The 20,162-nt window shown below is 34.9% G+C and overlaps 1 pseudogene; it reads right to left on the bottom strand.

The window, feature by feature from the left end:
• Window positions 1-91: 91 nt before the first annotated feature.
• On the bottom strand, window positions 92-13,692 carry LOC125675862 (xaa-Arg dipeptidase-like; annotated as a pseudogene).
• Window positions 13,693-20,162: the final 6,470 nt, after the last annotated feature.

The raw sequence follows: 20,162 nt of genomic DNA, 5'->3' as shown, positions 1-20,162 counted from the left end.
CAATTTAGAATTGTTTGCCTTTGAAGGCTGCAAAAGAGGGGATTTCGATCTCATTATCCTCCAACATAAACCAGATTTGCTTTAATAAATTCAAATTTAATATTTTCAAACATTTGAATAGTTTGGAAAATATTTTATTTGTAATATATGTAAGTTCTGTTGAGCCTCTTTTTGGTATATTTCAGTGGACCCTGGTATCATTTGTAGGTCGCTGTATCTTTTGTAAAATCTTCCTTGATTTGCTGAAGTAAATCTTGGTTGGTGAAGACATCGATTGCGGTCATGGCCAGAGCCTTTCCTTGTTCGAGGGTGTAGGGCTGGGCCACCGGGTCACCTACAATTAAGTAACAAAATGTGAAATTAAAAAATTATTAATCGTGAAGCGGTCTCCCACCCCCGTACTGGACAGGCTCGCTGCTGTTTTAAGAGACTCTACAACATCACCAGGAAAGCTAGCTCACTAGCGAGGTAGTAGAAGTTTTCTATACATGTATACTGTCCGCTACATAATCTTTAACTTCTCACATTTAAAATCAAAATTAATTACTAAAGTAAAGCGGTTTGAGATGGGTGTTGTATGCTTATGAATTCTATCTAATTATGTCTACGTGATGGAAGAGCTGTGTTTGGATGCAGACGCACCAGTCAATCTTGCACAGTGACCCTTTTTCAACTGTCTGGCGAAATACAGAGAAATACATGTATCTTTAAAGTTTTAGATGCGCATGCTCGACAGGCTAAATTGCGGCCGACTCCAGTATAACGGCTTATCTTTGAACAACATTTAATATCCACATATGACGTCATTCTTTTGCTCGAACACTCCATTATTTTTCAGGAATGGAGTGTTCGGAAAGTAGGTCAACCTTTATACAAGTAGATATAATAAATGCATGCAACAAAAGAATGAAAAACGTAAGACATGATTAAAATGCACAAAGTTTAGATTTTATTAATGTTTACAGTGGCTTTTAAGTGGGTCAATGTACGAGAATCACTCCATTCCTTAAAAGCAATGGACCTCGGCCCCTTCGGGGCCTCGGTCCATTACTTTTAAGGAATGGAGCGATACTCGTACATTAACCCTTACGTACTGACAAATAAAGAAATATATCACAGCAATGTGCAGTGACAGGTAGATAAACATGCAATTCAATAAAGAAAATAAATATTCATTCTTGTTATGATGGTTCATCTTATACATTTAGAGCCTGTCCTTCTCGGACTATTTCCCTTTAATATGGATCATGGAAACGAGTCAAGGTCAGGTAATAATCAGCCGCTACGGTTGAATAACTTACAGGTCGATATTCTACGTACTTGAAAGTGTTCATATTCAAAAAGAAATAGAAAATATATAAATAATAAAATGTCTTTCTTTGGTTTCGAGGGATGCTCGTAAAGATCGCAAGCATTGCAGATATCTTTGATTATTTACCATGCGTTTGTATAAGGAATTAATGTGCGCATCAATTCTTTTCAAGAGAGCAACAACTCAATTAAAAAGATCATTAATTCAATTGTGAATATGTTGAATTGAAGATATCTTTAATTATATAGTTGCTCTCTCTACAAGAATTATTCCTCTCTTCAAATTAATTAAAGATATCATTAATTCAATTGAAGAGAGCAATAATTGTATTAATGCGCGTATTAAATCAATTATTGCTCTCATCAAATTAATTAGTGCGCGCATCAATTCAATTATTGCTCTTATCAATTGATTTAATGCGCGCATTACATCAATTATTGCTCTCTTCAATTGAATTGTAGCTCGCATCAATTCAATTGTTGATATCATTAATTCATTTGAAGAGATCATTAATTCAATTAAAACGCGCATCAATTCAGCTGAAGAATTAATGCCATCATCAATTCAATTAATGCGCGCAATAATTCAGAATTGAAGATATCATTAATCATTTAAAGAGATCTTTAATTGAATTATTGCGCGCATCAAATACATTGATGATATCTTCAAATACATGTAATTGAAATTCTATATTTTCAATTATTTGAGTTTATGTTAATTTGGCGCTCCATAGGGATAACTAAAGGTACATGTATCTCTGTAAACAATATTTAGCTGTGGTTAGGTGCTGAACTGTTTAATGCGAATAAATTCTCTCTCTCTCTCTCTCTCTCTCTCTCTCTCTCTCTCTCTCTCTCTCTCTCTCTCGTACTCACCTGTAAAAACTAAAGATATATGATGGCGCATTAATCAATAAACAAAAGAGAGAATTATTGTACACATTTGTATTTGATAATGGTGAGGGTTTGTGTTGATGATAGATATGTAGAAGGAGTCGGATAACAACACACTTCTAGTTTACAATCCTTTAAATTGTTGATCAAATCTCAGTAATAAAACAAGAATAAGCACATGTCGATCTGAAAAGTTTTAGTTTTTGAAAACACGAAGATAGACATACAAATATTCGGCTCAAATGATATTATCAATTATTGCATAACCCGAAGAAAGAAACAAAATCCATCAGACATGTGCGTAAACATTTACAATTTATATTTCTAAAAGTGTGTGCTCGGAACCAAAATATGGCCGGAACTTAACTTACGCGAGTCGGAACATAAATTATAGTATGGAGCACAAATTATACACAAATATATGTAGCATTCCGGCGGGAACCCTTATACTATCCGTAACTAAATTATGCGACACCAGACGACAATATTTATAGCGTGTGTGGCGGTACATAAAATCATTTGGATTTGCTGACCAAGCAACATAGAGGGAAATAGTGACTTGTTGAGTATCTTTTTATTTCAATCAATTGAGCATTAAAAGATTATCCCAAAATTGAAAAATAACGTTTCAATAAAATTATTCACATCGCGCATGTACTCGTTTACCAAATCAAACGGTTCCAAGACTATTCATAAGTTGTACAGCTGGGCTTTATAAACACGTATTTTCTCCTAATTGCGGGAAACTTTCTCGTAATTACGAGATAATTTCTCGTAATATCGAGATAATTATCTTGCAATTACGAGACATTTTCTCGTAATAACGAGATCTTTTCCCATAATTTGGAGATAGTTATCGTATAATAACGAGATATTTTTTCGTATTTACGAGATAATGGAATGTGAATTAATTTGGGGGGGGGGCGGCGGCGGCGGCGGCAGTACCTGTTGCTACAGTGAATTCCCGTGTATGATTCAATGCGTCACTTCCGATATAGAACATTGGGTGTATACTTGGAACGGCGTACGAAACATTCCCCATGTCTGTGGATCCACCTGCTGGAAATACTGATTCCGAAAGTTCTTGACAGTGGTTCACTGTTTTGATATTTTTTTTCAAAAGCCTTCAAGAGAGACGTGTTGTGGATGACAATGAGAAAATTTCATTCTTCAAACTTCACCTCAATCTGAAATATAGTTAACCATATGAAACGTGTTCGTTTCTGATTTTCACAATCTGAAATATAGTTAACCATATGAAACGTTTTTGTTTCTAACTTTCAATCGATTTTCGTTTTCATATTTCGGACAATTTAAAAAAAAAATACCCATTAAACATTGAAATACAATTTTGAGAATGAATGTCAGACAGAACACCAAAGATTTAAACTTTGTGGTGACTTTACAAATGCTGTACGTTTTAATTGTCTTATGACAATGCATTTTGATACTTTTAAATAATTGTGATTCCCGCTCTTCTACAATTCTTTTATGTGTTAGAGTACCGTGTTCAACATTAACAATTTAATTGGAATGACAATTAGTTTATCATACTGTGCATCCAGTTGCCATGGCAGCACTCTGGAAACACTTCAGGGCCTTCTCTGTCAAGATGTCAAGTACCCTCTGAGATGACGCTCGAAAATAATACTGCAATTCTGTTTCCTCGGGTATTATATTTGGCTTTGTACCTCCTTTCGATATTATTCCTATTTTATGAATAAAAAGTTCTCATTTGCATAATGAGTATCTTCTGTTTCTTGAATTAAAGACAGGAAATTAATTAAATCTCAACGGAGTATCCTACCTTGAAATATCGTTTTTAATTCTACCTATTTAAGAAGTGATTCTTACTATAAGTTAGACAAGTTTTAAAAAGATACACACTAATAGTGCTTGCTTTTTTGGTTTTAAACATCGGGGTCATATGGTCACATTTGGGGTTGGAAGTGGTTGTAACATTCGAAATTAAAATATGGATTGACGAATTTCGACCATAGGGAAATACATATTCGGCAGATGAAGCGATGGTACCAGAAAACGTTTTATTTTCTGTATCAAGACACCTGAAAGTAATGACTTATTTCTCCAGTAAAACAATTCTAGTATCAAATGAGGGGGGGGGGGGGGATGTTAGAACTATGGAAAATTACTTTAAATGAAAAATTCAAAGAATATGAAAAAAAATCGCATTTTTCAACCAATAAGGGACACTGATTGACAGTTAAGTGATGACGTAGTCTTTGAAATAACAATAAAAATAGCGAATAGGGATTAGAGATCAGAGATTGTTTTCTTCTTCCCGGGAGCTGCTTACCATGAACACCCATGTTGGTTTCATCTGCTGCCGGAGATTAGACACGGACTGATATGCGTTCACAGCTGCGTCCAAAGCGTTGACGCCTTCCCATGGAAACACTGCCGCATGTGACGCCCTGCCTTTGTATGTAATTACTGGACTGATTGTGTTGAGATTTGAATAAGAATAACAGAATAAATTTTGATTAAAGGTTACAGGCAAATAAGGAAATTTACATAACGTTACCCCCCCCCCCCCCCTCTGCGGATAATTCCAGTATGAAAGTATCAACTATTGAGTATTATAATTATCAAAAGGATCTCTATATTTAAAAATTCAATGTTTTGATTTCATATATATATCAAACACAACGAGTTGGATAATAATCATATCCAACCACAAACCATGCGAGGTTCTTTTTATCACATACTTTATCCTTACATGACTATTTTGCGTTTCAAAATATGTAATTTCGTTTACCTACACTCGAACTACATTCGTAACATTACGCTGCTAGAAATAGTTAGTTGTAAAAGGAATGCGATAATGAATATTGACTGTCACAATATCCGATTTAAAAAGAAGAATCTTCTTAAATGAAAAGAAATTTACGTACTCTATTAACAATACTCAATTTCATTCATGAAAGATGAAGATAACAAACAGTGATCAATCTCATAACTCCTATAAGCAGTACAAAATAGAGAGTTGGACAAACAGTGTTTAACACGGACCCCTGGATATACCAGAGGTGGGATCATGTGCGTAGAAGGACTAGGCATCCCATGTTGACAGGTCACAACCGCCGTGATCAGGTAAACGGAGTTATCTTTAGTCAAAACCAGTGTGCCAAGAATGGCCTAACAATCGGTATGGAACATGTGAGACATCATTTGGCCCAATGATAGGTTACATTCGCAAACTAGATCGTTGTAACGACCGTAGAATTTGCAAAATGCTGATTTTAAACGAGGCTGTTAAAACCCCTGCACCATCAACTTGTTTGTCAGCAGCCTATTTCGATTCAAAACTGATCATACGCAGAACAAGTTCTTGCGAATCGAATCAAATGAGATACATGTACACCATATGCAGGTGATAATGGAATATTGCTACATAAATATGGAAAGTTGACGATGGAGAAGCTGAAATCATCCCGTTTTTCATAAAGTTGAGTTGTTAGTTTGCCGTTAATATTTATTGTCAAAGTACGAAGCAGATGTGGAGGACTATGTGGTGTCTTTTATTTTGAGTTCACAGTGGTATATCGAATCAACATATAAATGAAAATTATTATTGTTTATAGATAGAACGTTGTCGACATATCTAAAAGTCGAATTGAAGGCCACAGCAAGAGATTTTTCTTCTCACGTAGAAGTTTCTGAATAAATTTTGTTTCTAAGGACTATAAAACAGATCAGCTAACAAAAAAGAACAATTCGTGCCCATGGGAATTCCAACAGACTGTTCGAAGACCTGATCTCCAGGCTACGAAGATATTGTCAATGAGAAAGTCCAGCATATTTTTTCCAATTTTTATTCATATGTCGATTCGAATTATCCCAGTGAACACGAAATAAAAGACACCACAAAGTCTTCCACATTTGCTCCATGCTTAAATTCTTTATTGAATATACAGCAAACTAAGAATTCAACTTTATAACAAACAGGATCATTTCAGCTTCTCCACCGTCAGCCTCCGATATTATGTTATGGGGTCTGTGTTTGACATACTCTCAATTTTGTTTTCTTTATAGGAGTTAAAGAGATTGATCAATCTTCACCGTTACATTTTTAAAAAGACGTTTTATATTCACATTATGCGATTACTCATGGAGAATGTTATTAATCTGAATCTGTGTCAAAGACGACGTAATGTTATTCATCTGAATCTGTGTCAAAGATGACGTAATTGTTATTCATCTGAATCTGTGTCAAATATGACGTAATGTTATTCATCTGAATCTGTGTCAAATATGACGTGCGGTCTTTTTTTTTTTTTTGGTTTGTTATCGCATATTGTGAGTGTTGACGATGGATTTTCCACTATATCCATCGCCATTTAAATAGGAATTTTTTTGTCCCTCCTGTGACATTGACGGTCGTGGCACTCCCAGTGTTAGATGTGCTCTTGTTTCTTACAGGTGTAAGATAAGTGTTCAGTTTAATGTGGCGGATCTGGAGTTCATTTGGTGCAAGGGGTTGGAAAGTATGCCGACAATGTGCTGACCGCTGTTAATATACGGGATAATCTATGCCCGGTTATCCTCATGAAGTAATTTGGAGGTATGTAGGAATATAAAGCGTGGAATACGGAAATGATATGATATACATGTACACTGGATAAAATAGTAAATATGTGATAAATTTCACAAATACAACAGCGATGATATGACAATATTACCGATATTTCCAAGGTTTTTGCTTTGTTGGGGGTGGGGAGGTTATTGTGTTTTTCAATATACACAATGCATTCGTTAATTCGCCTTCGAAGAAAATCTAGTATACTATTATGCATTTACACAATTGTGCTACTTACTTATGATATCATACTAGTATGCATACAATATAACAAATGTTAAGAAGAATTCATGGTGTAACATCGTTATCTTGGCAAAATATGGTAATATTTCTAAAAACATAATTGTTAAGGCCTTGTTTCATGGTTCACTGTACCTCCACACTAAATTCTATAAAAATGGAATAAAAAAGTGTTTGCAGTGTGCATGAAAGGTGAAGATAACGAACAGTGATCAATCTCATAACTTCTATAAGCAATACAGAAAGTTGGGCAACCACATCGGTAATTCAACTCTCTGATTACATAACATGCCCTGTAAGTTGAAAGTTTCTGAATAGCATAGATTTCCCACTGTAAAGAATATTTTCTCTTTTCATTCGAATTTTTTTTTATTCAAAGAACGCTGACAGTTTACGCAAGTGTTCCACCCCTGAACAAGACATGATACAATAACTTAATACTGGTAATAACCAGGACTCAATTGCACGAAAGTTAGTTAAGTTTAACTTGTCATTAACTCTTACATTTATATTGTGATAACTAAACGCCAACTGTTAGTTAAATATTCGTGCAACTGGGTCCATGGGTGTGGTAGATACATGAAGTGCAAGTCCATTAACCTTGATTAATTGAACGATCGTGATTGTGAAAGGAGCATAATGTGAAAAATGAATTATAGGCAGTTGAACTACTAGGTTAAATCTAAGAGCAATTATAAAACATGCCTCGTTATTGCGTTAAAGTCTGATGACAGGCAATCCATTGGTGCCGGATGTGACATCATCGCTACGTCTACTCCATCAAACACGCCTTGGTCCAACAATACGATCTTACCGCCGCCACCTTCTTCTGCAGGAGTGCCGATCACAGACAACTGAAACCATTACTTATAACCGAGAAACATGTATATAGAATTTCATGATTTACGTTTCTTTTCGTAGGAGTATCGAAAGAAAAAAATGCTATCTCATTGAAGCATTGCTATAGAATCTGAAAATAAACGCACACCTCTACATAGCCTGGTTACTCTGTATATTTCATTTTGAATCTTCAAGCCACTGCTTTAATATCGGAAATATATATGTCTATCTTATGCCACTTGATGATGGAACTGTAGAAACCTGTTAGTGTTGAATTGATTGATTTTTTCCATGTCTCTAAGAACATATATGATACTTTTGTTGATGTCAGATTTAGGCCTATGATAAGAGCTTCAGAATTCATCATCGTACACCTGCGCCAATAGTGACGTCACATAAGGTCTCAATCAAAAGCTTTTTGTTGTTGTTTTAGAAAGTGCACATGGGGAATTGAAAAATCATTATTTCATTTTTACAGTTTTAGTAGAATGAAAGGTGAAGATAACTCCTATAAGCAATACAAAATAGATAGTTGGGCAAACACGGACCCCTCGACACACCAGAGATGGGATCAGGTGCCTAGGAGGAGCAAGCATCCCCTGTCGATCGGTCACACCCGCTGTGAGTCCTATATCCTGGTCAGGTAAATGGAGTAATCCGTAATCAAAATCAGTGTGCCAAGAACGGCCTAACAATAGGTATGAAACATGTCAGACAGCATTTGACCCAATGATATGTTGTATTGACGAACTAGATCGTTATAACGACCATAGAATTTGCGAAGTGCTGACTGTTGAAACCTCTGTACCATCAACTTGTTTGTTAGTAGCTTGCTCGATTTAAAAACTGACTATACGCAGAACAAGCTCTTGCGTATCGAATCAGTTGAGAGATATAAACACCATATGCAGGTGATAATGGAATATTGTTACATAAATATGTGAAGTTGACGCTGGAGAAGCTGAAATCATCCCGTTTGTCATACAGTTGAGTTGCCAGTTTGCCGTTAATGTCTACTTTCAATAAAATATCTAAGTATAAAGCAGAAGTGGACGACTTTGTGTTGTCTTTTATTTCGAACTCACAGGGATAAATCGAATCCAAATATGAATGAAAGTTATCATTGTTAATAGATAATGCACGAGTTCAAAAAATGAGTGTCTTGGGACGGGGGAGTTCTCAGATAAGCGTATTATCATGTGCTTGTGTACGCGTGTTGAATGAGTTAAGTTGGAAGGAGTAACGACAGTTGATAAAAGACATGATTAAAGACATGATGAGTAAGCTGGAATCATCCATAAACAAAAATAGTTACTTTATTTGTCCTAAGACAAAAATATTTAAAATAAAGTGAAAACAAAAGGTTACTTTGTCCTATATGGATTCATATAAAATAAACAAATGCTCTCTCTCTCTCTCTCTCTCTCTCTCTCTCTCTCTCTCTCTCTCTCTCTCTCAACGATTACATCACAAAGACATGTAACCCTTCCCAAATAAAATAAAAACATGGAACATGTTACTATTTGGACATAATAAATCAAACACAGTTTCTCTCTCTCATTAAGATGTTTTATATTCTATTTGATAAATATGTTCAGCTTAGAAAAACAGAAACAAAGTATATCATACTTAATATATATAACTTTTTTTTAAAAGGGGGGTGCATGTCGTCCTTTTTTAGACATCTACAAATAAGTTTCTCTGTTGTAAAATGACTTTCTCTTTATATATGCAATACTTTTTGTTTCACTACAATAGTCTTATATCAAACTAACATATAAACAACATAGATAGAATATACAGATTGATATATCCTCGGTTGTGATAAACTGTACAAAACATGAAAAAGAGACACCAATAACCGACTTTTCAGGCATATTTTCAATATGCTGTTGAATAACAGTTAATGTAGCATGAAAGTTTTGAGAGATATTTTGTATTTACAGGCTATAACTACACATCCGCCTTTTTCCACCATAGGGGGCCAAAGTGGAGAATTTAGCTTTGGTTCATCAGTAACAGTTGTAAAAAAAAATATCTCCTCCAGCATCCATCACATATATCTAAAGACACCTGCCAAATATCCATAGACCTTCTATATCGCGTAATTTGATACCCCTCTTTTCACCAGTTTTAACATTTTAAAATCTTCCGGAACATTTTCTGGAATCCAAACTACACGCGCATCTGTATCATAAATATTTGCATATTCTCTGTCGGCTCGACGTTACAAATCATCTAACACAAGTGGCTTTATTTTATATTCATGATAGCCTTTAATTACACAGTGTTTGATGACTATCTCCTTGCTTGGTCCCTGTTAGAGAAAAATATTAGATTGAATACAGCTTTAAAATAGAGAAAAATATGAAATATCGTACATTTTATTTTTTTAAAAATTGATTTATTTTTTGTTTACTGAACTTTCTAATTAAAAAAAAAAAAAAACTTTTCATTACGTACATGCATTTCATGTATGCAGGAATATCTACCGTACATATAAGAAATAAATGTGCATCGTTGGTATTTGAATTCAACAGATTCATGGGACACTGCATCCTTGTCCAATGAATGTTCAGCTGGAATGCATGAGATATGATCCCATTTTCACGCTGTATCCAGTCAGCTGGTTCTGACTCATCTGCAAGACACACAAAACAATGTTCACTTTCTGAAGATGATTAAATCCTCTTTGCTCTAGAAGTAGCATTTGATGAGGAAGGAATTTCAGTTTCAGAATGAGTAGCTTCGGGTGTCTTCTGAGTTGACATAACCTTCTTTCTCCGTTTTCCTTTTCCTGTCTTTTGTCCTTTGCTACTTACATTTCCTTTAGATTTAAGGAATTTGTCGTTAGCTTTCCTCTCTTTGGTTACAAAACATTTTGCTTTTTCACGTGACTTCAGTCCCATCACTCTTATACCATCTTCAAAAGTCAGATCGTCTGGCAACTCATCTGCAAGTGTTTCCCCCCTTTTTTTTTTCTTATGGCAGGTAATTTGACAGCAGATACAATTTGTGATGAAACGTCTTCACAAATGAAAGATGGTAAATTTCCTGAAAGCTCATAATCTATAGCTGAAGCAGTTTGTGCAAAGTATCTAAACCTGCGTGGTCTTTAGCAAACAATATAGAGGACCTGCAGGGAAATGTGGCTGCTCTGGAAGGTGCTGGCTTACTGGTGGTAAAGAGATCTGCTGATGATGAAGCCTCTTCATCTGTTAAAGAAGGTTTTGATATCGAGTTTGAGATTGCAGGGCTGTCTACAGGGAAGACACTAGAAGAAGCAAAGCTCTTTTGCACTGTTACTGGTTATAAAAATCCATAAAAGCCACTTGCAAGTGTCTGGCAAAATTCTGCTTTCTGACCATGTCTTCTGGATGTTGTCTGGTGTGTTTGTACCAATTTTTTCGAGAGGTCATAAACTCGGTGAGTAGTATTTCTGACCAATATTGGTATATTTCAATTCCTAATGCTTAGGCTGCAGAAACAGATTCTATATCTATGTCTTCCAACACTGTCTATCAGCAACTTTTTTAATGTATATGCAAATGTTGAATGAATTTTCTAAAAGTTTCAGCATTCATCCATTCCTTGTCTGTGAATTCTGCCCGGGCATTTCTGTGCGAACCTGCTAGCAAGTCGTAAGATGTTGGCTTTGGTTTTACAAAAACAAAGAATGGAGGATACATAGTGCCCTCTGCATTTGCACAGTACATAACAGTGACCTGCTCTTTGCTTCTTCCGCCAGATAAATGTGGGAATGGTTCCTTTTGATTTTTTTTTGCAGGGCCAGTTTCATCACTATTATTCACTCTTTCTGGTTTGTCCATCAAGTGGTTGTCTGAAATAAATATTAACATTATGTATTCATGGAACCAATCGTCCACTTCTTCTGTTGTCACTGTCGCTCCCTAAATTTCATGAGATGTTTCTATCAGTTTTTGTATTATCTGCTTTTTGCGTCTCATAAACGCATACCAGTCCCAACTTGGTCGACAACCTTTATCTTATTGGGGGGGGGGGGGTCGTTTTTCATCAGATTTTCAACAAAATCCAAAAACTCGGTTGGTTGAAGGCCCATCCCACGTTGTGCCATTTCAAACAGATATCTTGTCATTGTCTCCACTTCAGATTTATTGAAAATAGTAACTGGGCCTCTTTTCTTCTCTATGTTTACCAATCCACTTATTCTTCGTTGCAGTGATGAGTATGAAATATTATGTTCCTGTGCAGTTTTTCTAATTGACAATTGTTTATCAAATACCTGGGACAATGCTAATCTAGCTGTCTTATGTGGAGACTTGTACTTCCTAGTTATTTTTTATGCCACCTTTTTGGTTGTACTTTTGGAAGGTGTCAATATTTCTTTTTTCTGCTTAGTTTTTCATATTATTCTACAAATATATGATTTATATGTAGTATAATTTATTGTGCATAATATGCCTGTACCTTCATAAAAAAAATATTTGTTTACCATGTTATGATATGTTTAATGGAGTACTGTGTACATGGCAAAGATCCATAAATTTTTCCAGTTGCATTTCATACTTCAACTGTCCTTATCTGTTTATACTCTTTTAAATTAATTTAACTACAATTTAAAATTTCACAAGCCATTTCAAATACTTTTAGAAATTTCACAGGGTTTTAATCAGGCTAGATAAAGCCATATTGTATAGCTAAAGAAAGAGGTTAAAGTCGACAGTAGTAAGATGTCTTTTACTACGTCAAACAAATAAATTTTTATTATAATTCATCAATTTTACAGTCTTAAATTAATGGTAGCACATTTTCTAAAAATAAGAAATGATAAGGTACATTGTAAACACTAACATGCGGCACACGAAGACGGCATCTTTCAAAATGAGCGTGATCCGAAATACACTAAATCAAAGGGGGTAAGAAAGACACTTATTTTAAATCCCAAGATTTTATGGTAATTAGAAATAGTGAAATTGCATTTGAAGGTGTATAAAATTACCTTTCCAGCAGTATATAACGTATCGTTTCGTCAAACATAGCATTCTCAACTTGAGGAAAATAACAATGCTTCCGTTTTGAACACGCAAAATTCTCCGATCGGGGATAGCATGTCCATTACTAGTAATCAATCTATCAATTGTGCTGTTTATTTTGAGCATTTTACTCGTTACATGTGTAATTGTGTTAATACATAGAACATGCCTTGCTGGAAGTGACTGCAGCAACCTTTTCTTTTTCATTCACGTTTAGCGCGAGTTGTTACTGAATAAACCCGACGAGTCCTGAAAATCGTGGGTAAACCGAAATACCCTAAATGACTGTATGTGATTAAAGTCTATTGCGAAAAGTCACGTGGTTTTGATTTGGATCAAAATTTTAAAAATTTTCACCGAGTAAGTAGAAGTTCTAATAACCGAGATTCTATTGATATCATAAATCGATCATCTTTCAATTTATACCTGTCCTAACGGTTTCCCAAAAGATTCGAATGCCGCCTTGATTCCTAATCCTGCCGTCACCCCAACCTCAGCAATTAAATTATGTGCACAGGCATGACCGATTCCTGGAAGTGCGTCATATTCACAAAGAACAGCCACGTGTGGACCTTGGGATTTGTCTCCAAGAATAGCCCGGAAAGCCGTGTCAGTCTTGTATTTCCGGTCCACGGGAAAACCTAAGTCCTCCAGGAACTTTGTCAAATAATCGTGACTGTAGAATTCCTCAAAACTTAACTCGGGATGTGACCAAATTTCTTTACTGAGATTGTGAAGATCATTGGCATACTTGTCGATAGTTGAGCAAGCGACATGCTTCAAATCCGCCATCGTTCTAACTTTGTCCAACGTAGATAGAATGTTCTATCGCTAAAATGATAATGTCCTACGGACCCGATTTAACGATAGAATGCGTCCTATATACCTGCAATGTAGCAAAATGAAAATTGCACACAGTGCATGTTTCGGTAAAATTATGTAACACATCACTCATATGCATTTGGAAAGTTATCTTAACGACCCACTTGGGCCGTTCTTATTTGCAAATTAGGTAAGCGTTCGTTTTTGGAAAACAGCATGCAGCAGGGTGTTCCGATGGCAGTTTCCGGTAAAATGGCAGTCAGTTCGAATCGAGAAAAGTGACATTTCAAAGTGTTGAGTTTACAATATTATTATACGATTTTTTTACAGTGTTAAGGACTTACAAATTACCAATGAGGTTAGTTGTATATAAATTTAACTTTAAATGTACGCGTTTATTCTTTGATAAGTTTAAAATCGTTTTGGAGCGATTCCGCAATTTTCTGCTACATTACGGGTATATGGGAGGTATTCTAACTGTGGTGAGGGCCTGTCCCGAGACACAGTTAGATTATTCTAACTATGTCCAACGGAGATGTACGATATATATATTCAGGTAGCTGTTTACGTACACTGTTTGCATTGATAACCACAACTGTGGTATGCATTTAATTCACAGGAATGCAGTTTATGATTAATGCACTGAATACACGAAGTTTTTACGGGTGCAGGTATTTTGAAATAGTGGCGGGAAACTACATTTCTTAAAAATTTATCACATGCTGCCTTCTTTCTTCTTAATAAAATCAAAACCAAAGTAATGTCATTAACATTAAACTTTACTGTAACATATTTCTTAAGGGAAAAGGGGGGGGGGCTGTCTGAACATTTCATTAATTGATGGGATGTATCGCTAGAACGGGTAGCAATGGTATGTATGCTTTGTACACTTTATGGAATTCAATATGAAATACTTGTTAAGAGTATTTAATGTTTGCTCAACTAAATGTATGAAATCCCCATAATTCTATTTGAGGTTTGTTTCATAAGAAGACCTAACTGTATCTTCGCCTTACTAACTACTAGCAATTTATAGCAAAGGTTAATCAAGCCTATAACTTACATGTCCTAAAGATGCGTGTCCATCTAAATTAGTCCAAAGTTTGTCCACGACTTTACCCTTGACAATCTCTCATGGTACATCACATTGTCCACGACTTTTCTCCATGACAACCTGACAGTACTCCGACACCTATAATCTCTAGTGGCAGATCACTTTGTACATACGTGTTTTGAAAGCTTTTAAAAAGTGCTTTTAGAGTATTGTTCAACAGGAATTATCATGATGAATTATTACTTTCATATTATACTTTTAATCTTTAGAGGAGCTATTTGTTTTTAAGAAAATAGATAAAATCGTGAGTTCGACCTACAATGCTGAAAAACAATTAGCTGTGTTTGAAAAACTCCAAATTGATTGTGCCATATTTCAATCACACACACTATCGATTAAAAGTCTTCTCTCGCGTTGTATGAAATATTTAGTAATGGAAAATGTTGTCATGATCGAATTATGACTATTGAAACTAGTTTCATTTGCAAAGTAAATTTAATTTTGAAGTCTTGGAAGTTTATTTTGAAAATTTAAAAGTTGTTTTCATTCACCCCCTTTTCCAATACATTCAGTAAACGTAATACATTTGTTAAACACTGAAAATTCAATCCAGTCACACTTAATAAATCTGTAAGTGTAACTGTTGTGAATTTCACTTTATGAAAGGTGAAGATAACAAACAGTGATCGATCTCATAACTCCTATAAGCAAACCAAAATAGATAGTTGGGCAAACACATTGAAATTGTATATTGCAAATTTACATTTTTCTTCAAAATTATGCTCACATTACAACAAGTTCCACTCAATGTGTTAGATGTGTACAAGTTTAATTCAGTCTGATTAAAATCAAACCTTCATTACTTCTTTGATATTTTGATTGTCGCGTGACAAATATAAAAGAGCTAGTGAAAGTTTGATTTTAATCAGACTACATTTAATTCTAAATTAATTTTGCAAAGATAAACGTTTCAATAATGTCTTTAATCCATTTTTCAGGATTGTGGCCTTGTGGGTTCAAATCCTAGTGTCGACAGCTTTTTCCGGCAATAAAAATTACGCCCAGTTTGAATACAGTATATTTGCAACTGAATTATCTGAACAATATATCAAATCATATACCGATCTTGTTCTGCGTATGATAAGTTTTTAAATCAAGGCAGGCTACTGACAAACAAGTTGATGTTAAGGTGGTTTTAAGGTAGGTAAATACTATTATAAATTTCTGTCAATCAAATTTTTTTTCATCTAAATAACTTTAACTACTCCTAAACTAACTAAAAAACCCATATTAGACATACCTTTGCAGGCTTATTTTTATATTATGTGCTACAGAGCACATATACCCCCAAATCCAAAGCCAAAATTTAACACAAAGATGCACGATCTCATGTCTTATTAATCTACGCACCAAAACACATCATATTATGCTATAATTTACATAAACCAATATATATTCATTTACGGGGAGAATTTTTAAAGATATTCAATTGAAAACATACACAATTGCTGTTTAATCTACTCACATCCTTCAGGAAAAAATCACAAAATATCGCAATTTTCAAAAATTCTCAAAATTTAAATTGTTTACATGCCAGTTTTTCTTTATAAATATTTAGAATTATATCTAAGGTTAACAAAAAACATATTTTACCATAGTTGACCAGAGATATTTTGCAAAATGGTCTCTTAAATACGTAAACCCCCAATTTTGGTAATTTCAAGTTTTACAATTCTTCTTTGCACACTTTGAAAATAGTAGAATGTAACAGCTAATACAGTCTTAGAATCAAGATTAACAGAATATAACAATATATAACATACTAAAAAGTTTGTCCTACCAGAAAAGTAGAACACAGGGAGTGGGGGGTGGGGGGTGGGGGGGCACCCCCGCCCCTTCCTTTTTCTCACAATTTTTTTTTTTTTTTTTGGTTATTCTCTTTTGTTGTTGCTATCAATCATATCATACATAAAAATACATACATGCTATCTCATACTTATAAACAAATAAATGTAGTGTAACATAGTATGTCCAGGGGTCCGTTTTTGCCCAACTATCTATTTTGTATTGCTTATAGAAGTTATGAGATTGATCACTGTTCGTTATCTTTGCCTTTCATACATGTAGATTCTAGCAACTACAGCCCATGTACAAATGTTTGCCAATACAACCTATCGTTGGATCAAATGTTGTCTGACGTGTTTCAGACTGTTGTTAGGCCGTTCTTGGCACACTGATTTTGACACCGGATTACTCCATTTACCTGATGAAGATATAGGGCTCAAAGTGGGTATGACTGGTTGACAGGGGATGCTTACTCCTCCTAGGCATCTGATCCTACCTATGGTGTGTCCAGGGGTCCGTGTTTGCACAATTCTCTATCTTGTATTCCTTACAGGAGTTATGAGATTGATCACTGTTCGTTATATTCACCTTTCATCGAAGAAGTTTGAAAAATTCATATATCTAGTAAATTGTACTTTTTTTAATGGTTATACATTGTATATCATACTGATATAGAATCTATAAATATCTGAGGGTCCCCATAGCACCCCTTCCCCACCCCCACCCCCAAAATTAATATTTATCGAATATCAATAACAAGATTATCAAACATAAATAACAAGATTAGCGAATGTAAATGATAAGGTTATCGAATATAAATCAAGATTTTCACACATATACAATGTACATGTAGGTATTAAGATTATCGATTTAATCGAAATTTTGCATATGAATATCGAACATAAATCAAGATTTTCGCATATAAATCAAAATTTTCATGCATTACTACATGTATCAAGATTGTCGAATTAATCAAAATTTCGCATATGAATATCAAAATTATCGAACATAAATCCAGATTTTCGTATATAAATCAAGATTTGTATAATATGTTGCACAACGTTTACATGTCATGCCTGTAATCTTTCATTTACTTCTAGATATTCGATATTCATGTACTGTAATCTTTCCTTTACTTCTAGATATTCGATATTCATGTTCTGTAATCTTTCCTTTACTTCTAGATATTCGATATTCATGTACTGTAATCTTTCATTTACTTCTAGATATTCGATATTCATGTACTGTAATCTTTCATTTACTTCTAGATATTCGATATTCATGTACTGTAATCTTTCCTTTACTTCTAGATATTCGATATTCATGTACTGTAATCTTTCATTTACTTCTAGATATTCGATATCCATGTACTGTAATCTTTCATTTACTTCTAGATATTCGATATTCATGTACTGTAATCTTTCATTTACTTCTAGATATTCGATATCCATGTACTGTAATCTTTCCTTTACTTCTAGATATTCGATATTCATGTACTGTAATCTTTCATTTACTTCTAGATATTCGATATTCATGTACTGTAATCTTTCCTTTACTTCTAGATATTCGATATTCATGTACTGTAATCTTTCCTTTACTTCTAGATATTCGATATTCATGTACTGTAATCTTTCATTTACTTCTAGATATTCGATATTCATGTACTGTAATCTTTCCTTTACTTCTAGATATTCGATATTCATGTACTGTAATCTTTCCTTTACTTCTAGATATTCGATATTCATGTACTGTAATCTTTCATTTACTTCTAGATATTCGATATTCATGTACTGTAATCTTTCATTTAGAGCATTCAAATTCACCCATGCAGTTAAGAATAGTAAAAGAAATATGAAATTTTACAGGGGCCTAGTTCGATCATTCGGACCCTCAGTGCGCATGTCTGGTTACTAAGGTTCAACCATTCTGGCTTAGTTCGATTATCAAGTATTTTACTAGAGTTGAACCAAAGTACGATCGAACTGCGTTTGGTCGAAATCGGAAGGGGTGTCACTGCGCATGTCTGGTTGACCATACATACAACCTATGCTTGCAGAGTGGTTGAACTTTAGTAACCAGACAAGCGCACTGATGGTCCGGAAGCAAGCTAAGCATGCGCAATGAAGATTCGGAAGTCAAAACAACTAGTAGTTACTATAGTTGATGATCGAAGTAGGCCAATATAAAGAGTATAACAACGTCCTAAGATCTAGTAGAGATAGGAATTCTAACCCCAAATCATTTTATTCCATTCTAATATAATTAAAAAAGGTATATAGATGATATTTTTCAACTGCATGTTTGTTGAAAGTTACACTAGTCCTGAGCAAACGTGTATGTGTCCAGGAAGCAGAAATTCAGAGGGACATCATTTTAAGATTGTAATCGTTTTCAATTTGGAAATGAGTGCATAAGATTTGTTGTTTTTTGTTGTTGTTTTGGGTTTTTAATGTTTTTTGTTTTTTTTTTGTTAGGGGTTGGGGGGGGGGGGGTATTTGGGTTTTTTGGAGGTTTTTTGTTTTGTTTTGTTTTTTTACAGAAAATTACTTGTAGGAGTCGTTTGGACTATCAAATTCTATCAAAACATTTGAACAAAATGACCTTTACTCTCCCTTAAAGATTCCGCATGCGGAAGGTCGGGGTTCGAATTCCGGCCGTGACAGACCTAAGTCGTTAAAACAGGTAGTGACAGTTCAATCGAAAAAAGCTCGGCATCAGGTGTGAATGTCACGGGTCCTCAGAGATGACCTTAAAAACGGATTACCCGTGTCACAGAAGGTGTGGCACGCTAAAGAACCCTCACTGCTCAATGGCCGTAAGCGCCGAACATAGGCCTAATTGAAGCCCTTCACCGGTCTTGGTGACGTCTCCATATGAGTGAAAAATTCTCGAGCGAGACGTTAAGCAAGATACAATCAATCATACGACAGTAGAACATTCGCTTTGTAATCGAAAACATCGGAAACACGAGTTCGAAACAGCAAACTTGAGTATAAGGGACAGTCCACAAATCCACACTACTAACTCCAAGAAGTATCGCTGTGGAAAATGTCCTACTCAAAAATTAAGCAGTAAATTTCATTTTTTTTTTTAAAAAGAACACTTGTTTTGATATAGATCTATAGTGATGCGCGAACATCGTCGGAAACCAGCGGTCGGTCCCACTTAAAAGAAGTGCGACCGACTGGGTTTTCGACGATGATGCGCGAGATGGGGGTTTCCAGATTGATAACATTCATTTAGTGTCTAAATGGGTTTTTGTTGGACTTAAGTTAAATGATATCAGGTCTTCCAACTGTCGTTTGAATTGACATGTTTTTGCATTCTCATCGGGCTGAATTTATTCAAAAGCCTTTGTACATGAAAGGGGAAAAAGATCTTGCTCTGGCCTTCAACTCGACATTTACATACAACAACAACATTGAATCTATTTTAAAACAATATTCACATGTTTCATTTTCATTCAAATGTTGATCCGTTATATCCCAATGAATTCGAAATAAAAAACATCGCAGTCTTCCATATATGCTTTATATTTGGA

This window comes from Ostrea edulis, chromosome 3, assembly GCF_947568905.1.
Source record: "Ostrea edulis chromosome 3, xbOstEdul1.1, whole genome shotgun sequence".
NCBI classification, from domain to species: Eukaryota; Metazoa; Mollusca; class Bivalvia; order Ostreida; family Ostreidae; genus Ostrea; species Ostrea edulis.
The sequence above is the reverse complement of the archived record's forward strand: the minus strand, read 5'-3'. Positions and strand labels throughout refer to the sequence as shown.